The following is a 9720-nucleotide window of genomic DNA, read 5'->3' as shown; positions in this document are numbered from 1 at the left end:
GAATGCTCCTTTTCCTGGTTGATGCTTCCCAGTAGGACCATGGTGAGACCACTGTTTGGGGTCCAGTTAGCAACTGAGAGAGTTGGGAGCACCTCAGTTGCTATCCTTTTAAAGGTTCTGCTTGCTGGCTGAGTAGTCTTGAAGCTGCAGTTTTGGATGACAGGAAGTGGCACTGTGCAGGGGTAGTTTTGAGGAAGGATAGATCAGAAAGGAGGGCACTGGCTAAAAAGTGAAATAGGTGGTCTCCAATCTTGGCTTCATTACAAATTTATTCTGTAATCACAAAAGTCCTTATCAAGGTATAGTCATCAATACAGCAAAGTTAGCCCAGGAAATTGACTCCTAAATTAATATAGTCCAGTAGGAGCATTTCCATGGCAAAGCTTTTGCCTGCTGCTACTCTATGGGTACTGGGCCATGTTTTATTTTCCCTTGGGCTGAAGTGCTTTTCCCTAAATATCCATAGTGCCTCGATAATGTTCCAGATGGTTTAGCCACTTCAGGTGTTGATATCATTAAACCCGTGGAATGCCGTTGGGTTTAGAAGCTGGAGAACTGTCAATAAAGAAAAGCAATGAGTTTTGCTATACAGCCAGGTTAACAATCCAGGATAACCCTAAAAGTTAGTGATTCACAGAGTTAATGGCAAATATTTTAAAATAGATCTTATGATCATGGAACATACATATATTAGATGAATGAAAGTTTGGAATCCCACTCTAAAGCAATATGCTGCAGTCCACAAATACTTAGCAATTGGATGAAATTATGGAACTGTGATGTGGCGCTCACCTACTTCTGGTATCATTTAGCGGTCTTGTAACCATATTTATTAGACCCAGCTTTGTGCCATGTGGACACCTCTTCACATCTTGATCCTGCACCATCTGGTTTTACCCAGCTACTTGCTTCCCAATGAGCAAATTATGTTACTGGTGGAGATCTAAACTGCTCATGGCAACTTGAGCAATTGCTGCCAAATGATGTGGAATTATAATCCAGTGGATAGGCATTCCTGTCAAGATCTTTGAGCCCACAAATGAAAACCCGTAATTCTAATTTGCTATTTAGGAACATGAAAACAAGATCTATGTTTTCCATAAAGCTGGGCCTGCACCTGATACCTCCTGTCAGAAGACACCTTATACTCCAAATCTTTGAAAACCAAAATCAGTTGACAAAGTGCTCAAATAAGAGTTTAGGAAAGGAGAAATAGGCACCACTTTGGGAATTTCATCTCTGAACAGAAGGAGCTTGGCATAAAACCATGCTGACAATGACTCAGTGCAGTCTTTCCCAAAAGAAGTGAAAAATGGCATGGAAGCTGGCCAATGTGAGATCAAAGCAGCCATAGCAAGGCTGCAGAGAAGTCAGCTGCAGATGAAAAGCAGAGATAAAAAGCTTTGCATATTTTTGTTTGAAGCCCTATGAGCTTGCATTTATGTGGGTATCACTGATTTTATAATGACTCACTAGATCAGTTGAAGGAAATGATTAAATGAAGAGTAATTTTGTGTTGCAACAAAAGCCTGAAGGAAGTGGTGTGTCCCCAGTCTCCTGATGTCTTCAGACAAAGCTCCTTCTGAAAGGTGAGCACTGACAAGACAAGTTAGCAACTCAGGTGCAGAGTAGTTATGGGGTATTTGGGTGTGTATCTCTGCTGACTGGCTGTGGGACTGAGAGGCTGCCAAGTACCCACTGAATTGCTTATTTGGCTCTGAAGGGAGAACTTTGTCTCACTGGCCTTGTCCAAATAGCTCTTTCACAAGTTTTCTGATCATAAAACAAGCTTAGATAGACTGTTACAACCACAAACTGGATGTTTTCCAAAGTTATATTGAGTTTAAATTCTACAGGACTCACCCAGGTGGTGGATACCCTCCAAGATTTCATGCTCATCTGCTTTGCTGGATCACAGCATAAGTGATTTCCCCTGCAAATCTGTCAGAAGCCTGACAAAACTCAGAGTATATCACAGTCTGAACTTACCTCATCCCACTGGTAAAATTGTCTCCCATTTTATTCAATCACTTTATTTCATTTATTTCAAAGTTGTTTTGCAGCAGTTAGACTGGTCGGTACTTCAGTATGTACATTTCTTCAGTAAGGAGAAATCCTGAATAATTTACAGTTGTTTCATGATTGCAGCTTTACATGCAAGGAAGACTGGATAAATCTACAGGGTTCTGAGTGACAGGCTGTTTCCTTTTATGTGCAGCTTTCAATAAATTAGAAATACAATTCACTTGAGGGCTTTTTCATCTCTTCTTGTTGAATAGTGAGATTCATTTTGGCAACTGGAAAAACTTAGATTCAGTGCCACCATGTAGATTTTCAGCTGGACAAAATGATGCCATTGCCTTGTATATTATTATAAAAAGACCACATCAAACTATGGAAGTGTCCTGTAATGTCATGATTACAGTGTTAGGCTCATACCAGTTGAAAAATATGACTAAATGAATATTAGAATATTCCTTCAATTATATGTTTCCTTGTCCACATAGATACAGGCAATCTGTTAAAATACTATGTCAATTTGTATTATGGCAAGATTTGGAAAGTTCCTGAGAAGGGAAGGGGAGGCTGGAAGTGCAAGTTTTAGTATGTATTATGGTATGTATTATGGTATCACCTAATCCTGCCATCTCATCAGAGCCTGCTCATGGGGAAAGCTTCGGGAAAGAAAATCCCAAAGGAACATCCAGGCTGGTGCTGGTGGTCATCAGGGGCAGGGCTGCTTTTCCAACCCAAACCCATACCTTGCTGTGGCATGAAGTGGCATCCTGTGGCAAAAGGAGCCTGTTTTGGATGATGGGAGAAACAAGGGAGCTGGTCGCAGCATAGCTTCTGTGTCTTTTTTGTGGGAACTTATAAAATCATAGAATCATTTAGGTTGGAAAAGACCTCTAAAATCATCAAGTCCAACCATTAACCCAGCACTGCCAACTCCACCAATAGACTATGCCTGTAAGTGCCCCATCTACACATTTACAGGGACAGTGATTCCACCACTTCCTTGTTCCAATGCTTGATAGTCCTTTCAGTGAAGCAATTTTTCCTGATATCCCACACAAATGTTCCTTGGCACTACTTGAAGCCATTTCCTCTTGTCCTGTCCCTTGTTACCAACCCCTCAACTTGCTACAACCTCCTTCCAGCCTGTCTCTGTAGAGCACCCAATATTCCCACCCAATTTGGTGCCATCTACAAAGTGACCGAAGGTGCCCTCAATCCCCTTGTCCAGGTTATTGATGAAGATGTTAAAAAACTGACCCCAGTTCTGAGCCTTGGGAACACCATTGGTGCCTGGTCCCAGCTGGATGTAGCTCCATTCCCCACCACTCTCTGGGCGCAGACATCCAGCCAGTCTTTTACCCAGTGAACAGCGAGTGCCCCTGTCCAAGCCATGCAGAAAATGCTGGGAGAAACAGCGTCAAAGGCTTTACTAAAGTCCAGGCAGACACATCCACAGCTTCCCTCATCCACTGAGGGGGTCACTCTGTCCTAGGAGATCAGGTGGGTCAAGCAGGACCTGCCTGTCATAAACCCTGGCTGGCTGGGCTGATGCCCTGGTTGTCCTGCACGTATTGCATGATGGCACTCAAGAGGATCTACTCCATGACCTTTCCCAGCACAGGGTCAGGCTGACAGGCCTGTAGTTCCCTGGATCCTCCTTCCAGCCCTTCTTACAGAGGAGTGTCCCACTGGCCAACTTCCCTTCACCTGGGACCTCCCCGGTGAGCCAGCACTGCTGGGAAATGATGGAAAGCGGCTCCATGAGCACTGCCACCAGCTCCCTCAGTACCCTTGGGTGGATCCCATCTGGCCCTATGGACTTGAAATTGTTTTTGAAACAACACGAGTTCTACTGCCAAATTACAGCCTCTGTAATTATATTCTGGTTGCCTCCAGTAATCCTGCAATTTCAATTGAATGCACAAATAAATAAAAAATAAATAAAAATTAAATAAATTAATATATAAATAAATAAATAACATGCTTTAAAAATGCTAACTGGACAGAATGGCAGAAGGCACAGGGGTGTGGCCGTTGGGTTTGAAAAAGCTTACTTTATTTTTTGATACTTTTGCCTGAAATAGCCTCATATTTTCAGGTCAACTTACGGCCAAGAAAAACACAAGTCAAACCAAAGCCCACAGGAAACTGTAACAACTCTAAGAAAGGCCACCAAATGAAGGTTGTAGAAAAAATCACTGTGAATGATATCATTGACCACTGGCAGTGGGAAAGTCTGAGGACTTGTAGCTGTTCATGAAGAGGGATTGGGGAAATGAAATGTTAAAATATTCTGGATTTTTATTTATTTGTCTTCTGTTTTCTAAGAATCCTGGGAAAAACAACTTTGTTATGATTACCACCCATTGCTTTCTGACTTTCAAGGTCCCAAGAATGCAATTTATGCCTCTGAGTTGCTATAGATACAGGACATGAAATCTGTTCCTGGCCTTGTTAAAGTTGCTGGGAGTTTTGCCATTCAGTCGGGGACAGATTTCACCAGAGATTTTCAGTGCCACAATCTTAGCTTTTGACAAAGACAGAGTCAAAATGCTGCCACTTCAAAGAGCAACACTTTGCAAAGGAAAGGAGCCTCCATGTAGCTGTTCGTAGAATTGCTTCTGTGACTTTATTTGCATTGTTTGTGCTGGCACAGTGTGAAGAAAGTGCATAGGATAAGAATATGGGGGGGTTCATTGGAAAAAGCTTTTCTCAGGTTTGATGTGGACCTCTTGCTAGAAAGCAAAAGTGAGGAAGCACAGAAGCAAACTGAGAGTGCTCCAGGTGGATATCGAGCTGGACTTATTAGATAACAATCATCTTCTGATGCCACAAAAGGGCTTTGTGTTCAAGTATCTTTATGTGACTGGCCCTAATCTTTTGTTAATGCATCTGAATACCCTGGTTTGTGGGCTGGGGTTGTATTGCTCTCCTCTCCTGCCTTTCAGAGACTTGATTTCATTCGTGTGCTGGACTACATTTTCACACAAAGCTTGTATCACAGATCACCTTTCCTGCTGTTTCTGAGCACAGACTGTGCTTCTGTAGTATCTGTTGCAATGATTTTAATAGAAATGTGATACTGGGAAAGCAGGAAAGACATTGTATATATGGTTTCCACTGCTCAAAAGTCAAGGAGCAAATGCCGTATGATGAAGCAGTTCTCAGCAGACCACAATCTGGGGAATGTGGAGTGTAGCTGCACTACCCTGATGCTTTCCCTGTAGGAGAGGTGGGAGTTGGTTTCTGAGCTGTTCCTGTGCTTTGGTGTGAGGGTACCCTCCGAGTGGTAGTTCATGGCACAGTCTGTTTGGTGCTTTGCTGCTGCTGTTGGGGTTTGGTGCTGTAGCACACAACAAGAAGTCCCAGCCTGTTGTGGTGAACCATGGCCAACCCCAGGGTCAGCCAGATCAACTGGACCAAAAGGTCCATTGGTTTGATGCCCCCACAGCCCAAAAGCCTTGAAGTTACAGGGAGAACCCAAAAGGCTGTGCAAAATATGTAGATCCGTGCCTTACCATTGGGCGCTTCTCCTCTCCCCTTATTTCTCATATTTGGTTGTCTTTCCAGAGAATTCTATGTTCCTTGGTAGTTGATTGGCTCTTGTTTTACTCCCCCCTGCCTATTCCTTCTCCCATTTGCTACAATTCCTTCTCCCTCTCTTTGTAGTGCCCCCAGCTGAAGTATGATTGGTTACCGCATGTTTTCCACACCCACTCTGTAGGGGTATAAGACCCCATGTCAGTCCCATTTTCTCGGCTTCTCCGCTCCGTGGTTTTCATGTGTTCTTCAATCGACCCGCTCCCCCACAAAGAAGTGCTTCTGCTTCTTTCCTGCCTCCTTCGCGCACCTTCGCCACCAGTGGGCAAGGTGAGCCCAACCAGGAGCTTCGCCTGCCCTCCTGCGCTGTGACCGGCCCCCATCCTCCCTTTCAGGGCAGGCAGAAGATTGCCCGGTGCTGGGGGCAGCATGCTAGCCGGCAACGGCACCACGGCACCAGCCTGCCCCCACAGTTGCAGATATTCCTACAAAACTGTGCTGCGAGATCACCAAAGCTAAAATTGGAGCAGAGGCAAAGTGAACCAGGGCCAGGAGTGAGTGAACCCAGGACAAATCCATAGCTCTGTGTCCCAGTCTAATGCCTTGTCCACCAAACTTGGTAGGTTGGGCACCTTTCCAAGCTTCAGCATCTGGCTGACACTGGAATGAATTGGCTGAAGTGCAGTCCAAACAAACTGAAGGTGACATAGGCAGGTGTTGGTGTGGTTCATCTCGTAGAGATGGTGAAGGAACTGTGTTAAATACCACCGTTTTCTTGCTGTCATTGTTCCCCAGAGTCCAAAATACTTTACAATGTTAAATTGTCTGTATTAAAACAATCTCTCCAATGCAACTGGAGACCACCCAGAACTGATCCTAGATACAGCAGCATTCTCTCCAAGGAGATAGGCTGAAATTATTTGGAGTTCACTGCCCATAGGGCATATTCTGGGCTGGATTTATGCACGCAGGCAGTGCTCAGGGGACTTGTCTCAGAGCACTCTGTTTCTGGTGTGCTTTGTTTCCATTTGTGTAATGGAACCATTTAAAAAATAAATAGCAGTTTAAAAATAAGTGAGTGATCTTCATAGCTAATGTTTATCTAGGATAACTGGCATACATGTCCATGTTAAAAAACCTTTACTGGCTTTATGAATCTGTTTATTTAAGCATCTGCATTTGAAATGAGGCTTATAATGTTTGCATGTTGAGTAGCACAGAATTTATTTTATCAAGAAAGCATCTTCCTTATATAATTCTATGCTCAAAAGAGAAAGTTGTGCTTTATAACAAAGCTTACTGAGATAACAAAGCAAATGAGACCTGTCAGATTCTCAGCAGCACCAGTTGTTCCAGTTTAGTTTTGCTCTTCCTTAGTCTTTTGTCTAGAGTCCAGATGTGGTGTGAGATCAAATCAAGAGCCTGAATTGGAATAGTTATTTTATTCAGCTGTACCTGAAAAAAAGTGTGTAAGGCTGTCACCAGAAGACTTCAGAGAGAGTTTTCTGTCTGATTTTTAAATGAAAGACAAATGACTTATCACACATCTATTCTGTATATGCAGTTTTTATGGTTGAAGGCAATGTGGAATACTAGAGGAGGGTTAATAACAAATTAAGATGATAAGAAGATGTAAGACACTTTTAGCACCTGTTTCGTATGTCTCTGAATGGATTGTCCTTCAATTTTACACTAGTCATTTGATGAATTTGCCATACTGTCCCAAATGTTCACTTCCTCAATGGAACTCCATCCATCCAGGTCCCCTTTTGGGCTGTGTGTGTTAAATGTCTTCCTGCTGAAATATACCTGATATTTCAGCTGGTTAGCTGGTGTCCATGGTGCTAATATGAAATACAACAACACAAGTTATGTAATTTAATTATCTAAAGCCATTTTGAAAAAGCTTGGATCTTTCTTAACCAGCCCTAGTGTAAGTTACATTGGAGTGAGCTTACTGAGGGGATTTGAAAGACAGTCGCAGGGATCAGACACCGAGAGTTCATACCCGTACCAAAGGAACAGAAGAATTACAATGCTCTGCGGAGCTTTGATTAACTGTCTCCAGAGTAAATACAACCTCTGGAAACAAAAGCTTTCTCTCACACCAGGCCCCAGAATTGGCAACTTTAGCACATTTTCTTTGTTCTCCTCCAGGATGGCTGGCAGGTTCAGCCAAAGGAGAGAGACTGTAGATTACAACAAAAAGGGAATTAGAAGATGTTATTTTAATCAGACTACTGAATGGCTTCACTGCTGAGCTAGTGCACGGTGTGCACAGTAATCAGACTTCTGTGGGCCCAGGCAGTATCTTTCTCTGTGGGGTTGTGCCGGAGGAGGCTCAGAAAGAAATCTTTCAGCACACCCTTACGGTTGAATGATCAGGCAAGTCCTGTATCCCTTCCCTTGTACTTCTATTGTATCTGCTTCAGACTACTCTTCGCATAAGCAATAAGGCCGGATTGTTTTAGCTGGCATATCAGGCACCAATTTTGCAAAACATGATCTACTTTTGTAAACATGAGTGCCCACAAAGAGTCCAACGCCATTCCAAAAGTGATTCAGGGGATCCTTGCTTGGAGCTGCTGTTGAATGATTAACTTTCACCCAAGCCTCCTGCATTATTTTAAACTCTACCCTTGTTCTTATAGAAAAATGCAAAATATTAGAGAGTTCCTAGTGCTGTGCTATGCTTTACATCGTCGGAGCTATAATCTCACTGTTAATTACTGTGTTTAGTTTTCCAGTCTGCCATAGCTCTCCCATGCAGGCAAGCCGAATTTCCTTGCAGTATTTCAAGTGAGACATTTACTGCCACTGTTAGCCAAAGAAAGGATTTTTGAATGCTCCCTTATTTTGAATTATTTTCCCTTTTCTTTGTATGCTGTTTCACACTCACTTTCCCTAGGGTCCAAACAGCTCTCAGCGAAAGCGACCTGCCTTTCCCACAGCAAAGTTCAGAAGTTGTCCCCCAGAGTCTGTTCCCGAGAGCTGGCATGCTTGAAGCAAACCCAAACTGCAGGATTGGATTTTTCAAGGGAAGGTACCTGGCATTATCCAAAAGAAAAGTACATTTTCCACTGAAATTGCCGTCACATCATTGGCAGCTGCGTGAGCAAGAGGGAACAGGACTAACAGGCTGTGCCATACTTAAAAACAGTTGAATTAAAATTGCCAGTTGCAAATCTGTTTAACAGCATCATTTACAGAAGAGCATTAGTCACCTGAGTGTTTCTGTGGAGCTTAGTGGAGTGGATAACATGACTATTTGAACTTCTTATGGGGAGGAGCAGCTGATGGTGCAAATTGGGAATATTCTTTACTGCAGGGCTGTGTTTTTGGGGAGAATGTGTGTGCAGCCCTGATTTCCAGGTGAAGATGCACACCACTGTCACCAGAGGAGATCCACATTGCCTCATTCCATTTTCTGAAAGCTTGTCTGCTCAGGGCAACCTCCACGTTTGTACCCCTGTCATCCACTTCCTTTTCCTAAAACCACTGACACATGTCCTGGCCCTTGAAATTCCCCAGGTCTCTTTGTGTCACGAGGCAAGGCAAAGAGAACTTGACAAATTCAGCTTCTGCACATGCAGATGTGTGGTGGGGTCCCCTGTGTCATGGAGTGACCACATGGGGCTCTGCATGTGCAGATGTGTGGTGTGCCCGGGCAGCAGTTGGAGCTTAGTGGTTCCTCTGGTCGCTTCTCCAAACACAGCAGAAACGTTTCCTCTGCCTGGTCTTTTGGGGCTGTCTAGAGAAAGTCTTGAAAAGTCCTGATAGTTTTGTTGGACTGTGCTTAACCCACTGACTGATGAAGGCTGGGACTGATTTGTCCTTCAGCACCTTAAAGCCAGGCCACCCCTTGGCAGGGCAGGTGTCTGAGGCATTGGGAACTCTTGTTTTACCACTTCATTACTTACCTGGACAGCCATCTCTTACAGCTTATGGTTTGCTATTGCTGGCATCATGCTAGAATAAAAAACACTATAAGAAAAATAAAATACTACATAAAAAGAAAACCCAAACCAGAATTCAAAGCTGTTTCTTAAATTTGTGACTTTCTGTTCCTTGTATGAGAGAAACTGGGGACCTGGGTTTGTTCCCACCCCCTTAGCACTGTTGAAAGTAAGTCAGACTTCTGCTTCCAAACTTCTTCAGCCT

Source organism: Corvus cornix, chromosome 1A (assembly GCF_000738735.6).
Source record: "Corvus cornix cornix isolate S_Up_H32 chromosome 1A, ASM73873v5, whole genome shotgun sequence".
In the NCBI taxonomy this organism is placed as follows: Eukaryota; Metazoa; Chordata; class Aves; order Passeriformes; family Corvidae; genus Corvus; species Corvus cornix.
Note: the sequence above shows the minus strand (reverse complement) of the source record.